This window comes from Canis lupus, chromosome Y (genome assembly GCF_048164855.1).
Source record: "Canis lupus baileyi chromosome Y, mCanLup2.hap1, whole genome shotgun sequence".
NCBI lineage: Eukaryota > Metazoa > Chordata > Mammalia > Carnivora > Canidae > Canis > Canis lupus.
This window is the reverse complement of record NC_132877.1, coordinates 646,287-666,762: the sequence shown is the minus strand read 5'-3', so window position 1 is coordinate 666,762 and position 20,476 is coordinate 646,287.

Sequence of the window (20,476 nt, the reverse complement as noted above, 5' to 3'; positions counted from 1 at the left end):
CCTAGCTCCCTGCAGCAGGTGGACGGGCAGCTCCTCTGGGCCCGGACTGACCCTCTTGTGCATGGAGGGGAGTCCAGCAGCCACGGTGGCTGCAGGCGGGGATCGTGGTTCCCCACGGCCGTCGGCCATGCCGGGGCGAGGCACGCGTGTTGCCTGCATCGTTTTCCAAGCCTGATTGAAATGGGGTCCCTTTTATGGGGAGGACAGTCCCCTGCGACGCTAGATGAACCGCCATGAGCCTTTGCCTGGGTCCCTGATGCTCGTGTGCACCCTGAAGCCAACCCAGCATCAGAAAGCGTAAGAAAGGGGAAATTTGGGGCACCCGAGTGGCTCAGCGGTTGAACATCTGCCTCGGCTCAGGGCGCGACCCCGGGGATCCGGAATCGACTCCGACATCTGGCTCCTCGCACAGAGCCTGCTTCTCCCTCTGCCTGTGTCTCTGCCTCTCTCTGTGTCTCTCGTGCATAAATACATAAACATATTTTTTAAAAAATTAAAAAAGGAAGTGGAAACTTTTCCAAAAAAAGGGAAAACTTGCAGTGGGTTCCAGTGTCACCAAACGCATTGTTAAAATGGCGTCAAATCCAATGCCCACCGTCCCCCTTCCCCATAATCCCAAACCTCCTAGTGTTTTTGTTGGTTGGTTAGTTCGTTGGTTGGTTTTTCGTTTTTTTGGTTGCTGTTGTTGGTTCTTTTTGATTTGACAGCACACTGCGCAATGATTTGCTATTTACCCAGACGGTCAAGAGTTACCCTCTGTCGCCTGCGTCTGAAATTCGTGGGCCCCACGCCACGGACCCCAGGCAGGCGACACCGGTCAAGGTCGGATTCTGGAGGCGCGATGGAGGATTCCGAAACGTGGACGGCACCCGGGCGGGCGGGAGGCAGGTGCTCGGGTCACGGGGATCCCGCTGCCGACGCCAGGACGATTTTTCCTGCAGATAATAGGGCTTTGTGCGAACTGGCAACAGAGCAGGCCAGACGCGTCACGACGGGCTCTTAGGCGCGTCCAGGTTTTCGGCTCAGACAATGCCCGCCTTGAAGGCTCCCGCCCAAACGCTTCAAACGGCCCACGTTCTCACAGGAAGAGGGATGGTTTGTATTATTCGTAAGTGGGGTTTTATTGCATCCCGAGGGCAGCGTTCATTTGGGGGGCGGTCCATTCTGTAGGGAGCCGCACGACAAGGAGAGGCAGTGAAAAATTAAAAAAATAAAAATAAAAAACCAAGTGACTGCATTCAACTTTCTTCTCTTTTTTTCTTGCTTAAATGCTGGTGAAATAACACAAGTGTGAAGTTTGGCATCTCTAAGGCCGCCACGCTGTGGCATCGAGAACACTCACGTCGTCCCGCGCCCGCCGTCCATCCCGTCCCAGCGTGGGACCTTTTCATCGCCCCAAACTGAAGCCTTGTGCCCATCTAACTATTTTTGTGATTTTTTTTTAAGTTTTATAAATTTATTTTTTAGTTTTTTAGGAAAATTTTTTTTTCCATTACACGATTTAAAGAAAAAAAGTCGCCCCTCCTTTTTTCTTAAATGTTGGAGACATTTATCTAGGAAAGAAAGTCTTCCCTGGAAATGTTAGTGGCTCGTTTTATTTTTTTATTTTTATTTTTTGTTTTCTTTTATTTTTTATTTTATTTTATTTTTTTATTTTATTTTATTTTATTTTATTTTATTTTATTTTATTTTATTTTATTTTATTTTTAGTGGCTTGTTTTAGTTCGAATCCGTTAAACTTGAAACTATCACCACCAGCATCCTGAGTGTGGACGGTCTCATCCTCCCAAACTGAAGCTCTGTACCCTTTAAACAATTGTTGTGATTTTTTACTTTTATTGATTTATTTTTTAAGTGTTTTAAACACTTCTTCCAGTAAACAATCAAAAAAATTTTTTTTGGGGGGTGATGAAGACATATATCTAGGAAGGAAAAATTTCCCTGGAAATATTCGTGGTCTGTTTCAGTTCAAATATGTTAAGTTTTAAATATGTTAAGTTTTAAAGTCTATCCCTCCAGCATCCCATTGGAGCGTGGACGTTTTCATCATCTCAAACCGAACCTCTGTAACTATGAAAAAATTTGTGTGACTTTTAAGTTTTATTTATTTATTTATTTATTTATTTATTTATTTATTATTTATATTATTTTATTATTATTATTTATTTTAAAATACTTAAAAATCAAAAAAATATTTAAAAATCAATTTTTGTAATTTTTAAGTTTTATTGATTTATTTTTAAATTTTTTTAAAAAAGCTTTTCCATTAAACAATTAAATACAATTAAAACAAAATAAAAACGTATATCTAGGAAGGAAAAATTTCCCTGGAAATGTTAGTGGTTCATTTCAGTTCAAATATGTTAACTTTTAAAGTCTATCCCACCGGCATCCGATCTGAGCGTGGACATTTACATCACCTCAAACTGAACCTCTCTACTCATGAAAAAAATTTGTGTGACTTTTAACTTTTATTGGTTTATTTTTAAATATTTTCAAAAACGATTTTTGTTAAGCTTTAAGTTTTATTAATTTATTTAAAAATATTTTTAAAAAAGCTTTTCCGGGCAGCCTGGGTGGCTCAGTGGTTTAGCGCCGCCTTCAGCCCAGGGCCTGACCCCGGGGTCCCGGGATCGAGTCCCACGTCGGGCTCCTTGTGTGGAGCCTGCTTCTCCCTCCGCCTGTGTCTCTGCCTCTCTCTGTGTGTCTCTTATGAATAAATAAATAAAATATTAAAAAAAATAATAAGGGACGCCTGGATGGCTCAGCGGGTTAGCATCTGCCTTCGGCCCAGGTTGTGACCCCCGGGGTCCCGGAACCGAGTCCCTCGTCGGGCTCCCTGCAGGGAGCCTGCTTCTCCCTCTGCCTGTGTCTCTCATGAATAAATACATAAAATATTCTTTAAAAAAAAAGTTTTTCCAATAAACAAATTAAAATCGATTTTTTTTGTTTTTTTGGAATGATGAAGACATATATCTAGGAAGGAAAAATTTCCCTGGAAATGTTAGTGGTTTGCTCTAGTTCAGACATGTTAGGTTTAAAATCCTACGATCAGCGGCATCCCATCTGAGCGTGGACAATTTCATTATCCCAACCTGAACCTCTGCGCCCATTAAACAATTTTTATAATTTTTAAGTTTTCCTTATTAAAATTTTTTTTTTTAAAGTTTTTCCATCGGGGGCAGCCCCGGTGGCACAGCGGTTTGGCACCGCCTGAGGCCCAGGGTGTGATTCTGGAGACCCGGGATCGAGTCCCACATCGGGCTCCCTGCATGGAGCCTGCTTCTCCCTCTGCCTGGGTCTCTGCCTCTCTCTGGGTCTCTCATGAATACATAAATAAAATCTTAAAAAAAAAAGTTTTTCCATTAATTTTGATTTTTTTAATGATGAAGTTATATCCAGGAAGGAGCATTTCCAGGGGAATCTTAGGGCTGCTTTCAGTTTAAATCTGTTCCGTTAAAAATTCCAGTTTAAACCATGTTGGGGGCACCTGGGTGGCTCCGTCCCTTACGAGTCTGACTCTTCACCTCCACCCAGGTCTTGATGTCAGGGTCATGAGTTCAAGGTCTGCGTGGAGGCGACTTAAAAAAAATAATTTAAAATACATTTAAAATTTGTAGAGAAAGATTTGGGGAAGGTCCTGAGTAGGAGGTGTTGGGGGTTGGCCAGAGATTGGAGTTTTGTGTGGATTAATCTCCTTCCTTGGAAGAAGCAGGACACCGAGTCTTCTGATGGCCTCAGAGACAGGCTGCCACGGTGCCCTGTGGAACCGTCCATCATGTTCGCACGGTGGTCCCGGGGGCGTTTACATCCCCACGAGCTGGCATCCTTTACGCACAATAGGATCGCGGGACCAACCAGTGCGCAGGCACGTGTGGGGAGTCTGAGCTTGGCGTGTCACCTGCCACTGCGTGGACGTCCACGGGGACACAGAACTGTGAGAAAGGTGCACAAGACGGAAGGACCGCGAGCTGACCCACCGCGCACCCCAGGAGCACCAACTGCGCCCTGGAGAAGCGCCTCCCGCCGTGCCTGCTCTTGAACCCAGTGCACCTGCTGGCACTTTGCCGTGATGACAGGGATCCAGCTCCGTCTCTGCTCTTTGAACAGGACACCTTGGTGTCACCCAGCCCACGCCGACTCCCCCCTAAATGCAATGTGTGGCGCTCCGTGCTGTGCACCTGTGCACCCTCTCTGGTCACGTCCCAGGGGTGCAGTGCACGCGAGCCTCCCTCTCACGCTGCAAGATGGGAAGTCCTGCTGGCGGTGGGAGCCACAGGAGGGGACAGAGAAGGAGGAACAGAACAGCAGGTGCAGGATGCTGTCAGGCCAGGCTGCGGGACGGTGGAGGGAAAACGCGCCAATGGGTACGTGGGAGCTGTGGCTGTGCGCAGGGTGGGCAGGGCCTCCCGACAAGGGATCGCTGTGTGCATGCAATCTGCCGCTGTGATGGGGCCGCGGTGCAGGCAGGGAGCAGGTCAAGGGGGCAGGACCCTTGCTCCAAGCCCTGCACCCAGGAAAGGACAAGGCAGGAGGGGCCCTGGGGTCGATTCAGAGTCCGCGGTGAGCAAACATGCACCATTATCCCCTCCAGGGGCGCAGAGAGAGAGCCTACTCATGCACAGCTGGCCGAGGGGGCTGCCTGTCCTCCCTCCCTCTCGCGTGAAGCCACAGAAGCCCTTTTAGGGTCCACCCCACCCCTCCCCGCCCGGCCGGGGCCGCCTGCACAAGCCCCCACTGTTGCCACGTTCTGCGCCCAGAGCAGGACCAGCCAGGACCTGCCTTCAGCCGCGGGCCAAGCTTCATAATTCATGACTTGACCACCGAGGTGAGAAGCCAGGGACGACATTCGCTAAATAGATTCTTGTTGGGGGAGAAAATAAAAAAGGAAGTGTTCTACAGTGAGTTCTAAAAAAAAAAAAAAAAAAAAAAAAAAAAAGGTTGGAGAATGTGAGTAAAAAGGAAGCTTTCTTTCCCCGAGGGTTTGGTCAGGCTTGACGCACACACACATCACGGTGGATGGCCCGTCTGTTAAGTGGAGAGTTCGCACCCCATCCTGGGTGTGGGGACCATGTTGGGGGGCAAGAATTATTTCCCAGATGGTGAAAGTAGAGGTGTAGTCCGTCTGCAGGCTGAGTAGTTTTGTAGGACCAGGGAGGCGGCAGGGCGAGTGGGGATGGGGGTCTAGCCTTCTGCTCCCAGGCGAGAAAAGGCTTGGGAACAGGGGTTCTCAAATGGGGGCGATCGGGCCTCCAGGGACACTCAGCAAGGCTTGGGCATGTTCCTGGGTGTCATGGCTGCCGAGGGGAGGACCCTACCTGGGTATGGTGGGTGGAGACCAGAGATGCTGCTTATCACTAGGACACCCCACATCACACAGTCATCCAACCCCAGATGTCACCAGTGCCCAGGCTGAGACATCCTGACCTACCATGATGCAGTCTCTCCATCCATCCATCCATCCATCTATCCATCTATCATCTATCTATTCATCTATATATCCATCATATCCATCCATGTATTTATCATCCATCTATCCATCCACCATCTCTCATACCCATCCATCCATCCCTCTATTTATCATCTATCCATCCTTCATCTCTATCTCTCTATCCATCTATCATCTCTATCCATCTATCATCCATCCATCCATCCATCCATCCATCCATCCATCCACCCACCCATCTGTCATATCTATCTATCTATCTATCTATCTATCTATCTATCTATCTATCCATCTATCCATCATGTATGTGTCTATGTATCTATGCCCCTGTTATCCATCCATCTACCTACCTACCTATCTCGACAGTGATTTGAAATTAGGGATGACTCTGCCTCCAGGGAACATGGCACAATGTCTGGAGGCAGATTTCACCTTCTCCCCTGGAGGTGGGAGCACCCTTCTGGCAGGTGGAATGCAGAGATGCTCCTCAACATCCTGCAACACACAACACCCGCCCCACAAGTGTTGAACCCCAAATGCCAACATGGCCCAGGGAGACACGTCCTGGTCCAGCCTAGTTTGGTTTGAGCGCGTCTGAGCAATGAGCACTTGTGTGTGAGGGGACACTTTCTGTCTACGTGGCCGTGGCTGTGACATTCAGTCTTGAGACAATTTTTGGGTAGAACACAACCCTCCCGATCTCCAGCGGAATCGAGGTTTGCTTTCCTGAACTGACCCGATTGGCACCGGAACATGGGTTCCACCTGCCATAGTCATCTCCGTTGCCACGTGGACCCCTGTAACGTCGATCATAGCACCAGCCTTCCCGTCACAACCTCCTTCACGCACCAGTCAAGGTGGGCGGGAGGGGGCAAGAGCATGAAGAGGTTCAAAATGATAGAAAATGCTCCCAACTCCCCATTACTTGGAAGAAAAAAAATGCCATTTGCACGCCACCTGATTAGACCTAAACCCTGCTTTGTGAGAAAGGAGAGTTTGTGGTGGTTGGAATAAAAGCGCTGAGCGTGACAAAGAAGATGGCAGGGCAGATGCTCGCATGTCTGGGCCCCGAGATCCAGGTGGGGCTCTGGGTCGGTGGAGGCAGGCTCTGCTCCCTTCTGCAAAGACGTGTGTGTCCTGATCCCTACGTGATGCACAGAGGATCATGACCCGAAACCATCCATGTCCCGATCCCCATGTGGTGGGCAGAACAACGGCCCCAACGAGGCTCACAGTCTGTGTCATAATTCTTGAGGACTTCCAAGTTTAGAGCCACGTACACACACGCTTTTGCGGAACGGTGGCTAATTTTCCGTGCAAATGCAAATGTAACTAAAACAGAACCTGCCCCCCGAATGAACCAGGATTGTTGTAAAATAGTGCGAGGAGGGAACGTTCTACTGATATTTTGCTACCATTTCCAGTTCATGGCTGGTGAGTGTGATGGTTATGGGTCAACTTGACTGGCCGTGGGGTGTCCAGATGTCTGGTTCAGCATTATTTCATACGCGTGTGTCCATGGGGCCATCTTTGGATGTGATTGGAATTCCAATCAGTGCACCGGCTGAAGTGACTCGGCCTCATCAGCATGGGTGGGCCTGGTCTAATCAGTCGAAGGAGGAGGGACGTCACTGTGGTGCGGTCTGTGCAAAGGCAATGGGTTTCACAGGTGACGTTGGACCCAGCAGAGGGCTTTGCAGACGGACTCGCTCTCATTTACTCGGCGTCCTGTTTTACGGGCCGTGGCGACGAAGTGCGAGGCAAGAGGGCTCACGCGCTCCAACGGTCTATGTCGGCCTCGGCAGCCGTTGGGCCTTTGCTTGCTTTTACTTTGTGCCGGGACTCAGGGTGCATTTGTGGGGTGACGGTTCCCGGGGCGGGTGGGGGTGTCAGGAGTGACCCGGGTTACCGTCCCCTGGGTCTGTTTGCACACGGAAGATGCGGGAAGCAGCACTTGGCCTCCTGTGTGGAGGCCGCCATCCCTCCACGCCTTTCGCATTCGGGTCAAAAAAACCCACGGTTGTCCCGGGGTCCCACCTCCATGGTGCATGGCGAGGCGTCAGGCCAGACGACACTTGGCTTTGCCAAGTCCCATGACGCTGGACCATTTCCTACCCGCTGCACCTGTCAGAACAAACCCGACGTCCCGTTCTTTGCCTCAATTTTTTTTTTTTTAAGCATCTTTATCGTGTTCGCTCCCTCTCCTTCCTACGGGCGACGTTACATTGTTCACCGTTTCCTCCATCTTCCTTTATTTTCTCGTCGATGATTGTTTTATTACAGACACAGCACCCGGCTATCGTCACCCCGGCAGGTGCAGCCCACCCCCCCGTGACCACGGCAAGCCAACGCCATGAAAGTGCATTTCAGTGATGACTATAACTCAGTTATCCGGGTTGCCCTGGACCTGAATGAGTCCCTGAGGACTCATTTCCTTTGTCTCGAATATGTTTATGATGCTTAAAAACGGGCTAAGTTCCTGCGCTTTTATTATTTATTTATTATTATTATTATTTTTAGTTCCTGCGCTTGTAATAAAACCCTTCTGCGCACCTGTTCAGCCCTGTAAAGCGCGTCCCTCAAACGTCTCCGCCAGTCGCCAGGCGTTTGGACGTCGTGGGTTTCCAGGAGACTTCCGGGTCGGGATGCCCTGGGTCTGTTACCTGTAGCCTCCTCCTCCAGGAAGGCAGCAGCAGTGCACCCCATTGTCACAAGGACATGTCTGCGGGCCGTGTGCGCTGGTGATAGGGGCCGGGACACTCTCCGATTTCCACCACCGCAGAGCCACCAATTAGCACCGAAACCAATTTGACTGACAAATCTCACTGGGTTTTCCATGCGCCGTCACCAGAGGGAGGGCACCGATCCCCTCGGTTACTTCGGGAATGTTTGCTTGAACAAGGTGCGTGGATAAATCCCAGATAAATATGAAACTGTGGATTAACTCAACTGCGCACCCCAGAACTCACTCCATTGGTCATCTTCCTCCACAGAGGCCCAGCCAATTTTGGCCCCGGGCAGGGTGGGGTTGGAAATCTTTGAAAATGAATAAATAAATAAATAAATAAATAAATAAATAATAAACAAAAGGAAATCTTTGAAAATATACCACTGTCCCCGATTTGGGGCACATGCAAAACTTTGGGAAATTTGATTTGTATCCCGTCTTAGGATCTTCAGAAACGGGGGAAGCCCGTGCAAGAATGGCGGCATTGCAAACCAGTGTGAGGTCCCAAAGCTAAACTAAAAATCAAAAAAAAAAAAAAAAAAAAAAAAAAGAAGAAAAAGAGAGAGAAAAATCCCAGAAAAGCCAAACAGGCGAAGCAATCGTGCATATTAAGGTCACACATAGACACACTCAGGTCGCACTTCCCGAAGTGACCAGGCTGAATATTGAAATTCGAAGTCTGCGGTCACGCCGCCCACGTGCCGGTGACATTCTGGACACTGGGAGAATGACCCACAGTCTGGATCTCAACCCCAGAGCATCGCGTCACCTGCTTGGCGGCATCTTCCAGAAACAGCTAGAGACGTCGCTCTCCTCCTAACACCCAATGTGGTCCCGGGACACGGGGTCGCTGAGGCCACGGGTTTACGGCAGACACAGTTGAGGGCTAATTCAATTAGGGGCATTTCCCGGAACCCCGGGGATCACTTGTCAATGACGGATCAATAGTTTGCTGAATCCTGGTCTTCCACCAAGTGAGTCTGGAAATGCCGCCAAGTGGGAAACTTCTGAGCAAGTGGGAGACACATCTTGGCGGCAATGGGATGATCATGGGTTCAATGGCATTTCTCCAAAATGCGTGCCCACTGGGAACCTCGCAATGGGGCCTTATTTGGGATGGACCCCTCCTGGATCTCAGAGTTCTGGCCTCCAGACCCAGAAAGCACGAATTCTTGTGTGTGTGTGTGTTTTTTTTTTTAAACTTGTCATTTGGGGTCGTTTCTTACGGCCACCTCATAACAAATAAAGAAAAAAAAAAAAGATACCAGAAGGCAGTTGTTAGGGAAGGAGGTTTGCTTTGGATATGCACACACCCATTTCAACGTCAAGGAGCCTAATATTTAATGATATTGGACAGGTTTGGGGGATTAAAGCCATTTTTGCACCCGTGACTCTTGCCTTGTCCGCCCACACGCACACCTGCTTGCCAGGCAGGGGGAGGAGATCCCACACGAGCTCACGAACGCACACCACATGCGTCCACACTACGAGAAAGCCACGGAGGCGGGAATTCACAGCTTCAGCAAAACCACCGAGCGGTGCCGATTTCCGGGGTCGCACCGCAGCAGGCGGGGCCGCCACCCTGCAGAGAACGGCTTCCCCGCTCGGCTCCCCGGAGGGAGGCATGTGTAGGAACCAACGCACGTGGTTGCCAGAAACCTTCGGCGGCTTCTCTTGGAATCCAGAGCGCAGGGCACCGAGAAGGAGCGTCCGGAGATGGTGGCAAAGGGAGGCGAGAAGAACGGGGAGGCCGTCGGCCCCTGGGGAGGTGGGCAATCCCGCCGCGCACGGTGTTCAGGAAATCAGCCACAGACGTTCAAAGGCTCCGGCCCGCGGCGAGGGCAAAGGCCGGTTGGGGGGGGTGCGGTGCAGAGCCGCCACGCATTCCTCCAAAGCGCTACATGAAAGTCCCGTAGATTAGGGCCGTAGATCATACCGACGTGACACAAAAATGTCCAGGGTTCCCCGGCTTCCACTGTATTCGATTAGCACCTCATCAGGCCGCAGCTCGGCAGACAGATGCCAACCGGACCCCAGAAGGAGCCGCCGAGCGCGGCCTGCTCTGTCTCCCATTAGGACCAAATGCAATTTAATAGGTTGAGAAGAGGCAGGAGGCGTAGATCGGGCTAATATATCACGTGCGCCGAACACGGAGCCAGCCGGGGGAGGAATGCGGGCAGCCTGACGCTGGAAACCACGCCGATGACCTGCACACAAAAGAGAGGCCGAGACCTGGGTCGCCACCCCCCCCCCCCACCCCCGGGAGCTGGGAAGACAGCACGTGGGAGCATCCGAAGGGCCCCTCAGCCGTCCAACCCCGCGCGTCCTGTCGCCAGTGGGGGTTTTGCGGGAACAGAACAGACATGGTCCTTTTCGCGAGTCGTGTAGGTGGTTGGAGAGGCCAGAGGGAGATGTGAGAAATCACATTTTGGGGTGAACAGGACCTACGTCCTGTGGGAAGAAGGTGCAGCAGGAAGACGCGGGGCGGGGACGCACGAGCTGTTTGCACGTTAACTATGTATGGAGGGACAGTGAGCATGTATGCAGCTGGATACCTGGGGAAGAATGTTCCAGAAGGATGAGCAGGTGTGTGCAGACAGGGAGGAGCAGCAGTGGGAGCCAGGTGAGTCAGGAGGAAGGAGTGGCCGCCAGGTGCGCGTTGCGGGTCGGTCCCGGAAGGCACTGTCTCCCCGCACCATCAGCGGCCTGGATAGGAGCCACCTTGTGCGCAGGTGAGGGGTGAGGCAGTTCCCGACAGGGGCGCCCCCTGCGGTTGGAACAGGGCACCCACAAAACGGGGTGGGCGCTGCGGCGGGGGGGGGGGGAAGGTGCTCGGGAGGAGGTTTAGACGAGGAGCGTGTTTCCGTGCTGGCGGGAGCGAGCGTGTGGACCGCGAAGACCCGTGGAGGGGGCTGCTCCGCCGGTTCCCTGCACGAGTCCACGTCGCTGGCCCACGGGGTGCCAGGCATTCGGTCACGGGGTGTTCTGCGCGTGTCTGTGGGGGTTTTGCACTTGCATCTCCGTGGTGGAAAAGGCAGGAGGGTGGGTGGGTCTCCCCGGTGTGGGTGGGCCTCATCCGATCCGTTGAGGACCTGAGCAGGGCCGCACGCAGAAGAGGTGAGAATTATTCACGCTCTCCGCTCCATGCCATTGGAGCTGGGGCATCAGTGCCCTCCTGCCCCTGGACTGGGGCCCGTACCATCCGGTGCTGGGCGCCCAGCTACCCCATGGCGCACTAGGGCCCCCCAACCCGGCCTGTAACGCCACTGGTGACCTTTGCTTCAAGGAAATATGGGATGATGACTGCGCCATAGGCACGTCCTTCTGTACCTACACCTGTGTCTACACTTACACTTGCAGATGCACCTACAGCAACAGTTACACCCACACCTCCTTACACCCACTTACATCCACACCTACACCTGCATCTACATCTGCATCTGCACCTACACCTCCATGTACACCTGCATCTATACCTGTATCCACACCTGCACCTCCACCTCCATCTACACCTGCACCTCTACCTCCATCTGCATCTACACCTCCATCTACACCTGAACCTGCACCTACACCTCCATCTCCATCTGTGTCCACACCTGCATCTACTCCTACATCCACACCTACACCTGCATCTCCATCAAAACCTGCATCTACACCTGTATCCACACCTACACCTGCATCTAAACCTGCATCTGCACTTACACCTCCATCTCCATCTACACCTGAACCTTCACCTACACCTCCATCCACCGGCCTCTAATGGCACTGGTGACCTTTGCTTCAAGGAAATATGGGATGATGACTGCGCCGCAGGCACGTCCTTCTGTATCTACACTTACACTTGCAGAAACACCTACAGCAACACTTACACTCACACCTCCATCTACACCTGTATCCACACCTACACCTGCATCTACACCTGCATCTGCACCTTCACCTCCATCTACACCTGTACCTATACCTGTATCCACACCTGCATCTCTGTTGAAAGCTGCATCTACACCTGTATCCACACCTGCACCTCCTTCTGCATCTACACCTGCACCTATACCTCCATCTCCATCTGCATCTACACCTCCATCTACACCTGAACCTTCACCTACACCTCCATCCACCGTCCTCTAATGCCACTGGTGACCTTTGCTTCAAGGAAATATGGGATGATGACTGCGCCGTAGGCACGTCCTTCTGTATCTACACCTGTATCTACACTTAACACTTGCAGATGCACCTACAGCAACAGTTACGACCACACCTCCACCTACACCTGCATCCACACGTACACCTGCATCTAAACCCGCATCTGCACCTGCACCTCCATCTCCATCTCCACCTGCACTTATACCTGTATCCACACCTGCATTTCCATGTACACCTGCACCTACACCTCCAACTCCATCTGCATCTACACCTCCATCTACACCTGAACCTGCACCTACACCTCCATCTACATCTGCGTCCACACCTGCATCTACTCCTGCATTCATACCTACACCTGAATCTCCATCAAAACCTGCATCTGCACCTGCATCCACACCTGCACTTATACCTCCATCTCCATCTCCACCTGCACCTACACTAGTATCCACACCTGCATCCACACGTCCATCTCCATCTGCACCTGCATCTCCATCTGCACCTGCTACTTCCATCTACACTTGCATCCATACCTGCAACTACTCCTACATCCACATCTACACCTGTACCTCCACCTCCATCCACACCTGCATCCACACCTACAGATGCATCTCCATCTCTACCTGCACCTGCAATGACACCTGCTTCTCTCTCTGCTTTCGTGTCTATCTCTCTCCCACCGTGGGGACACGACTCAGTCCTCCACACAGGGGTCAGGCTGTGGGCATCTTTGGGGCCACTATTCTGTCCCCCACAGAGGCCACTTGCCTTCCACGTCTGTGAACGGAAGCGAGCATCCTGCGTCCTGCTCCTGAAGCCACGTGGCCCCTGAACCCGCATCTCGCGGAGTCTCGCAGTTTTCACGTCCTGCACAGTGCAAGGAAGAAGATCCCCGCTGTCCCCCTACTGGACCTGGACAGTTTCCCCGGGTGCTCTGTTCCCACCTCCGCGGGGCAGGGGGGCAGACTCAGGGCACAGAGCCAGCTCCCAAGGGAGGCGAGGCACCACGGCCATCTCAGGAGGTTCCAAGCCCCTTCCAACAGCGCGTGGACGGGGAGCCTCCCGCCACGTGTGGTTCTGCGCAGCGCGCACATCAAAGCGCTCTTGCCGCCTCCCGCAGACGAATCCCCCCAGCGCGGAATCCGGAACGAGAAACACATTGAGACGCCGAGTGCCAGCTAATAACCAGGAGCGTTGGTGGGTAATCCCGTAGTTATGAGACGTAGGTCCTCCTTGCTCTCACCTTCAAAGGGACTCCCAGATCCCAGGTGGCAACAGAGTCGCTGAGTGTTTCCAGGTCAGGGGTCCCTTGGACGCTGTGGAGTCTGACGTCTCGGGACTAGTTGTGCACATGTACGTGCATGTGTGTGCATGTGGGCTGCTGGCCGCCGTCCCTCATGCTCAGACGGATGGGACCCCGGGGTCCCCCAGGGTGCACAGCATCCCGGTGAAGTCCCAGCCCTCCATGTCTGGCTTCCCATCCAGCCCCGCCGTCTCCGCCGACCTGTCCTGCGTGCCCTCTGCTCTGGAGACCTGCCCCCCAGACACCAACGTGAACTCCCCCTTCCACTGACAACGGCCCAGCCATAATGCACACGGCCTGGCTCAGCGGCTGTCACCACGGCACCCCCCACCCCGAAGGCACCCGGTGAACGGTGCTGGAAACCATGGGCACGCTGCACGATCTCTGTGCTTTTTGTACAAATCTGAGACTCACAAAACTAAAATTTGTTTTTACAAGTTCACAATTAATGCACGTATATGCATATATTATGTGCATGTGCCTCCCGAGGGAATATGTTATACGCTAAAAAGATAGACTCACATAAAGTTTAACGTATATACGTTGCACGTGTGGCTTGGTTAATCTTGTGTTATCAGGTCAACAGGGACATGAGATGCCCAGATATTTGGATAAATAAGATTTTGGCCGAGCTGCGGAGGGTAGTTCTGGATGAGAAGATCATTTGCTTTTTTCTAATTTTATCCATTCACAAGCGACATAGTGAGAGAGGTAGAGACACAGGCAGACGGAGAAGCAGGCTTCCTGCGGGACTCGATCTCAGGACCCTGGGATACAACCTGAGCCCAAGGCAGACCCTCAACCACTGAGCCCCCCAGGAATCCCAAGAAGAGCATTTGTAATGGTAGATAAGTAAAGCAGGTGGCCTAGCTCAATGTGGGTGGGCCTCGTGTCATCAGTTGAAGACCCGAATAGCTCAAAAAAGGTGGCGGAAGGGAGAATTTGTTCTCTGTACATGACTGCTTCGGTTGGACATCAGTCTTCTCCAGGCCTTGGACTGGGATTTATGCCATCCGCCCCTGGGCCTCAGGCCTTTGACGATACAGCATGGGATTCTCACCTCCTTAATACTGTGAACCAATTCCTTGCAAAAAAATAAAATAAAATAACAGTCCGTATATGATGTATCTTGTTGGTTCTGTTTGTGTGGAGAGCTGTGACAAATACCATGTGCGTGGACGGTATGAACTAAAACTTTATTACGCGTATATGCACATGTCGGTGCACATAGATACTAGGCTTGAACATTATAGAGCTTAGTATGTACACCTGTATGCATGCGCATAGGTGTATGTGCAGGTCTACACACACAGTATGCTTTATAATGTGCACGGCGTATGCAGTACATAATGTACCTGATGCACACATATAGCACGTGTAGGTACGAACACGTGTGTCTATAGCGATGTTGGTCATCTATCATCCACCCACTGATGTATTGATCCATCCATTTATCTATCTCTCTATCATCTGTGCATCAATCCATCATATCTATGCTTCCGTCATATCTATCTATCCACTCATCCACCCATTATATCCATCCATCCATCCATCCATCCATCCATCCATCATATCTATCTATCTATCTATCTATCTATCTATCTATCTATCTATCATCTGTGCATTAATCCATCATATCTATCTATCCACTCATGCACTGATTATATCTATCCATCCATCATATCCATCTTTCCATCTATTAGTCTATTCATCGTCTATCTATCCATTCATTATATCTATGTATCTACCTTTCCATCCATCATCCATCCATCATATTTATCTATCTATTCATTCATCATGTATGTGTCCATCTATCAATCCATCATCAGTCCATCCATCCATCCATCCATCCATCCATCCATCCATGTGTCCATCTATACCTATCAGTTATCTAGGTCTATAAATCTATCTATACATATCTTATCTATCCATCCATCCTTCTACTATCTATGTATCTATCTATCATCTATCATCTATCAATGTGTCCTTCTGTATCTATTTAGTTATGTCTATCCATCCATCCATCATCTATTCCTTTATTTAAAAAAGATTTTATTTATTTATTCATGAGAGACACAGAGAGAGAGAGAGAGAGAGAGAGGCAGAGACACAGGCAGAGGGAGAAGCAGGCTCCATGCAGGGATCCTGATGTGGGACTCAATCCCAGGTCTCCAGGATCACGCCCTGGGCTGAAGACAGGTGCTAAACCACTGAGCCACCCGGGCTGCCCCATCTATATTCTTATCTATGCATCAATACATCATATCAATCTATCTATCTATCTATCTATCTATCTATCTATCTATCTATCATCTATCTAATCTATCTATCTATCTATCTATTTATCTATCTATCTATCTATCTATCTATCTATCTATGTATCTATCTATGTATCTATCATCTATCTAATCTGTCCATCCATCTACCTACACAGCCATCCATATAGTCACTTCCCATAGGCTTCAATAAATCTCCAAATGACAGGACCACAGTGCACACAAACCACCCCAACCAGTGTTCGGCATGTGTTCACCATGATCCGTGAGTAAATCTGCAAACCCCCTTTGACGCCGCCATCAACAAAAGACCCTGTGTCTGCCGCCATCTGGAGCCCGGGCATTTCCCACATCCGTGTGGTTTTGTGCAGACAATCGTTTGGAGCGCACACACACATGCCTTGTAGACTTCAGCGGGCTGGCGGCTCCCATGAGCAGCTGGCCTGTACGATACTCCTGATATTTTCATTACCTTTTAAAACGCGAAGACCGGCCTGTGATATATAATGTGAGATGGGAACCATGTTTTTCCTCCCTCTCTTCCAGGGGTCAAACACTCCTCATAGATGGATGTCACGGCACGGAGCAAACACGGGGCCCCGCGCGTCACTACTCCGTTGCAAACCTTGTGTGGCGTGTGCTCGCCATGTGTGTGAAGCTCTGGGCAGCCCCCACGTCTGCAGAGGAGACGGGGTCCCCCGGGGCCATCGGTCAAGTGTGCACATCGCTTAAAGTCGGTGCATCTCGGATGAGGAGAAATGAGCTCATTCCAAGCAGGGCCTCTGCGAGGTTTCTTCCCCCACCCGTTTGCAAATTCCAGAGTTTTAATTACCAATGCACAAAAGGAAAGGAAATGAAACCATTGCCCTTCCCTGGCCCCTCCCCAAGCCCAGAACATTAACTCGACTGGAGCTCGTAAAAATGATGCTGATCAGAGACAAGAGTTTTTCTGTCCATGGTCCCCTGTGCGTGCAGGTCCCGATGCCCACGTGTTGGAGGAAATCGTGTCCCCGAAGACGTGCAGGGCCCGATGACCTGTGAGTGTTCCTTTATATGACACAACGGACTTTGTAGAGATGGTGGCATTGCGGATCCTGGTTGGGGGATGACCCCCGGGGCCCCCGGGGCCCACTATCATCACAGGCAGGCAGGGGGCTGCAGATCCCTGAGGCTGCGGGCACAGAGGTCGGGGCAGATGTGCTCTGACCGCGCAGCAGGCCCAGGGATGCACAGCGATGTGGCGCCTCCAGGAGCTGGAAAGGGGAAGGAGGCCAATTCTCGCCTGCATTTTCCTAAAGGAACCATCACTTCCGACCCGGTGACCTCAGCGAGGGGACTCCTGTCACCTCTCGAAGGGCATGGTGGTCACTGTGTGGAGTTACTAGCGCATTCTCTAGCAGCAGCAGCTGCACAAAAGCACCGTGATCACGTAGGATTGAGGGTTAGGACAACTGGGGTCCCCATCGCGGGCCCTGGTGACCAGGAGGTGTGGGTTCTGCTGGATACGGGACTTAGCGCTGAGCACCCCATCCATCCCTGCATGCGGCCTCTGGCTCTGCTGCCTTTTCTGGTCATTTCAGGGGACTGCCACCAACCAGCACGTACGCAACGTCTGCATCCTCAGGAGGTCCCGTCCGAAGATGGGCTTCCAGGGTTCTCCTGCCCCTGGCTCTTCTCACTGCTGTGGCCTATCCCAGGAGGCGAGCCTGGGCCACCCTCTCCATGGGCTCCGGGATGCAGGGATTCATTCGAAGGCTGGAAAGAGAAGCCCAATTCCCCCAGCAGAGGGCATGAGACGAACATACATGCGGAGTCGGAGCACCTCTGAGAGCTCCACGGGCTCTGCAGGGAACGCGGCTGGTGTCCCTCAGCAGGGCCCTAGCAGCAGGGACCGGACTGGGTTCTCCAAACTGGCATTAATTAGAGTGGAGGCATCCCCGTCCCCAGGCTCCCACACCTGCCAGATCACCAGTTTCCTGCAGTTTCTGAGATTCTTGACCCCAAGCCCACCAAAACCTGTTAAATCCCCATCATCACGTGGACACGAGACCTGCCAGGCTTGGGTGGCAGCACCCAGGGGCCGTCCTGAACCATGACATGTGGCACCGATTTTCATGGGGAGGGGATCACGGCCTCTGGGGCTGGGGCATCCAGCTTGATGGTCAACACGGCTCCCTCAGGAAGGGGGTCTAAGAGGGCTGAGCTTCAAAACCTGCACAGCGAGCTGCGCACACACCGCAGAAAATCTGTTCAAACTTTCCGCAGATGAGCATCGTTTTAACAACCATGGCGGCTCTGATACAGGAAACTTCCTTTCTCCAAAAGCAGCCTCATTGATTTAAAATATTGCATTTACTGCTCCTGCCTGTTCCCCCGGGAGTTAAGGATGTGACTCCTATCGGGCACTTTGTCCTGTGTCCCAACACCCCATGTTAGGGTTGACCCATCCTTCCTACCCAGGAGAAAAGTGTCCATATACAACTACCACCGATAATATACCTGCATAGACAAAAAAATTATGATAAATAAACAAAATTTAAAAAAGAAAAAAAGAAAAACAAACCTAAATATGTCTTATACCATCAGCTCTGGAAAATGTCTTTTTTTTTTCATAACAGTGTGCTGGAAATGATGAGCAAAGAGACACATAAAATGAACAGTGAACAAAAGGAAGAAAAAGAAAGAGAAAAAAGGAAGAAAGAGAAAAAAGGAAGAAAGAAAAAGACAGTAAGGAAGAAAGAGTAAAGAGGAAGAAGGAAAGAGGAAAAAGGAAGAAAGAAAAAGAAAAAGGAAGGAAGAGAGAAAAACAAAGAAACAGGAAAGAGGAGAAAGAAAGAAAAAAGGAAGAAAGTAAAAAGGAAGAAGGAAAGAGAAAAAAGGAAGAAAGAAAAAGAGAAAGGAAGGGAGAGAAAAACAAAGAGGAAAGAGGAAGAAAGAAAGAAAAAAGGAAGAGAAAAACAAAGAAAGAGTAAAAAGGAAGAATGAAAGAGAAAAAAGGACAAAAGAAAAAGAAGGAAGAGAGAGAAAAAGAGGAAGAAAGAAAGAAAAAAAGGAAGAAAGAGAAAAAAGGAAGGAAGAGAAAAAAGGAAGAAAGAAAGGAAAAAGGAAGGGGAAGAAAGGAAGAAGGAAAGAGGAAGAAAGAAGGGAGAAAGAGGACTGAAAGGAAGACAGAAAGAGAAAAAAGGAAGAAAGACTGAAAAAAAGGAATGAGAGAGGGGAAACAAAAGGAAGAAAAAGAAAAAAGAAAGAAGGAAAACAGGAAGAAAAAAATGAAAGAGAGAAAGAGAGAAAAGAAAGAGAAAGAAAGAAAGAAAGAAAGAAAGAAAGAAAGAAAGAAACAAAGAAAAAAAGAAAGAAAGAAAGAAAAAAGAAGCAGAAGAAACTCGGAGCCAAGCGGGAACAATGGTGAAGGGAAGTCATAAAAGCTAAGTTATAAAGCAGGAGGGCTTTTATCAAGGCATCCAACGAAATCTGAGAAAATGTTATTAAGGAAACATGAAAATGAAAAACCATACCAGATGCTCTCGTACTCACAAGCTGGAGAAATAAATGCAAGATCGGATCCAGAAAGGGCATTAAAAAAAAAAAAAAAAAAAAAAAAGGAAAGAAAAAAAAGAAAAAAGCCAAGATGCTTACAAGAGAGATAGAAACGGGGGAAAAAAAAAAACATCGATTTTTTTTTATTACCTAATATGCAATCTAAGTATGAACAGCTCCAATTTGCATCAAACGGCGTGGCCCGCGCGCCGCGGTCGGGGTGCGGCGTCCGTGCAGGGCACGGAGCAGAGGCGCTCGGCCGTTTCTGCACGGGGCCCAGGAGGCAGTCCCCCCATCTGCCGACCAGTCGCGGAGCATTTTCAAAGAATATTTTATTAGTGCGGTTTCGAAACCCATAGAAAACCTCACTTTTCTTCACCTATCATGTGAATTGGGTAATCCTTTTTTCCCCCTTTTTTTCCCTCTTTGTGTGTGTGTGTGTGTGTCAGGGAAGAACACGCATTCTGTGTCCTGCAGCCTTCCGGGACGCGGAGAGACTTTATTTTAAGTTAACCTGATAGCTATTTAGGTAACTCAAAGACAGACCAGCCCATGTCCTTTTAATTACAGTCCTGCCACCTTCATTCCTCAGGAGAGAGAACGTGGTGTCAGCACTTCGGCGGCGGAACCCTATTTTTAGGGGCTTCTAACTCAGCTGTTAAAATTCGCTGTAGGCTGAAGGGAGACATAAGATTTCAGCCTCGGAGCAAAAGACAAAATTAAGAAAAGAAAAATCAAGGCAAGTTGGGGAAAAAAAAAAACCCACAGAAAAAACCACCACACATAAGTCTGGTCACTTCGGGAGATCATCAGAGTGAATTTCAATGGGTTTTCAAATGCCAGAAACTGGGCGCCGGGCGCCTGCGTTCCCACCGGGGCCGCCATGTTGCACAACTGAAGAGGGTTCGGTTGTCTGGGATTCTGTGTGTTGGGTGATTGGGTTACGGGCAATGTATGAGCAGAGAGGTCCATGGGATCACCACGGGGGCATTAATGGGACCACTGTGTCACGGCATCTGCTGATGGATGCGTCTGTGAGCAACAACCCT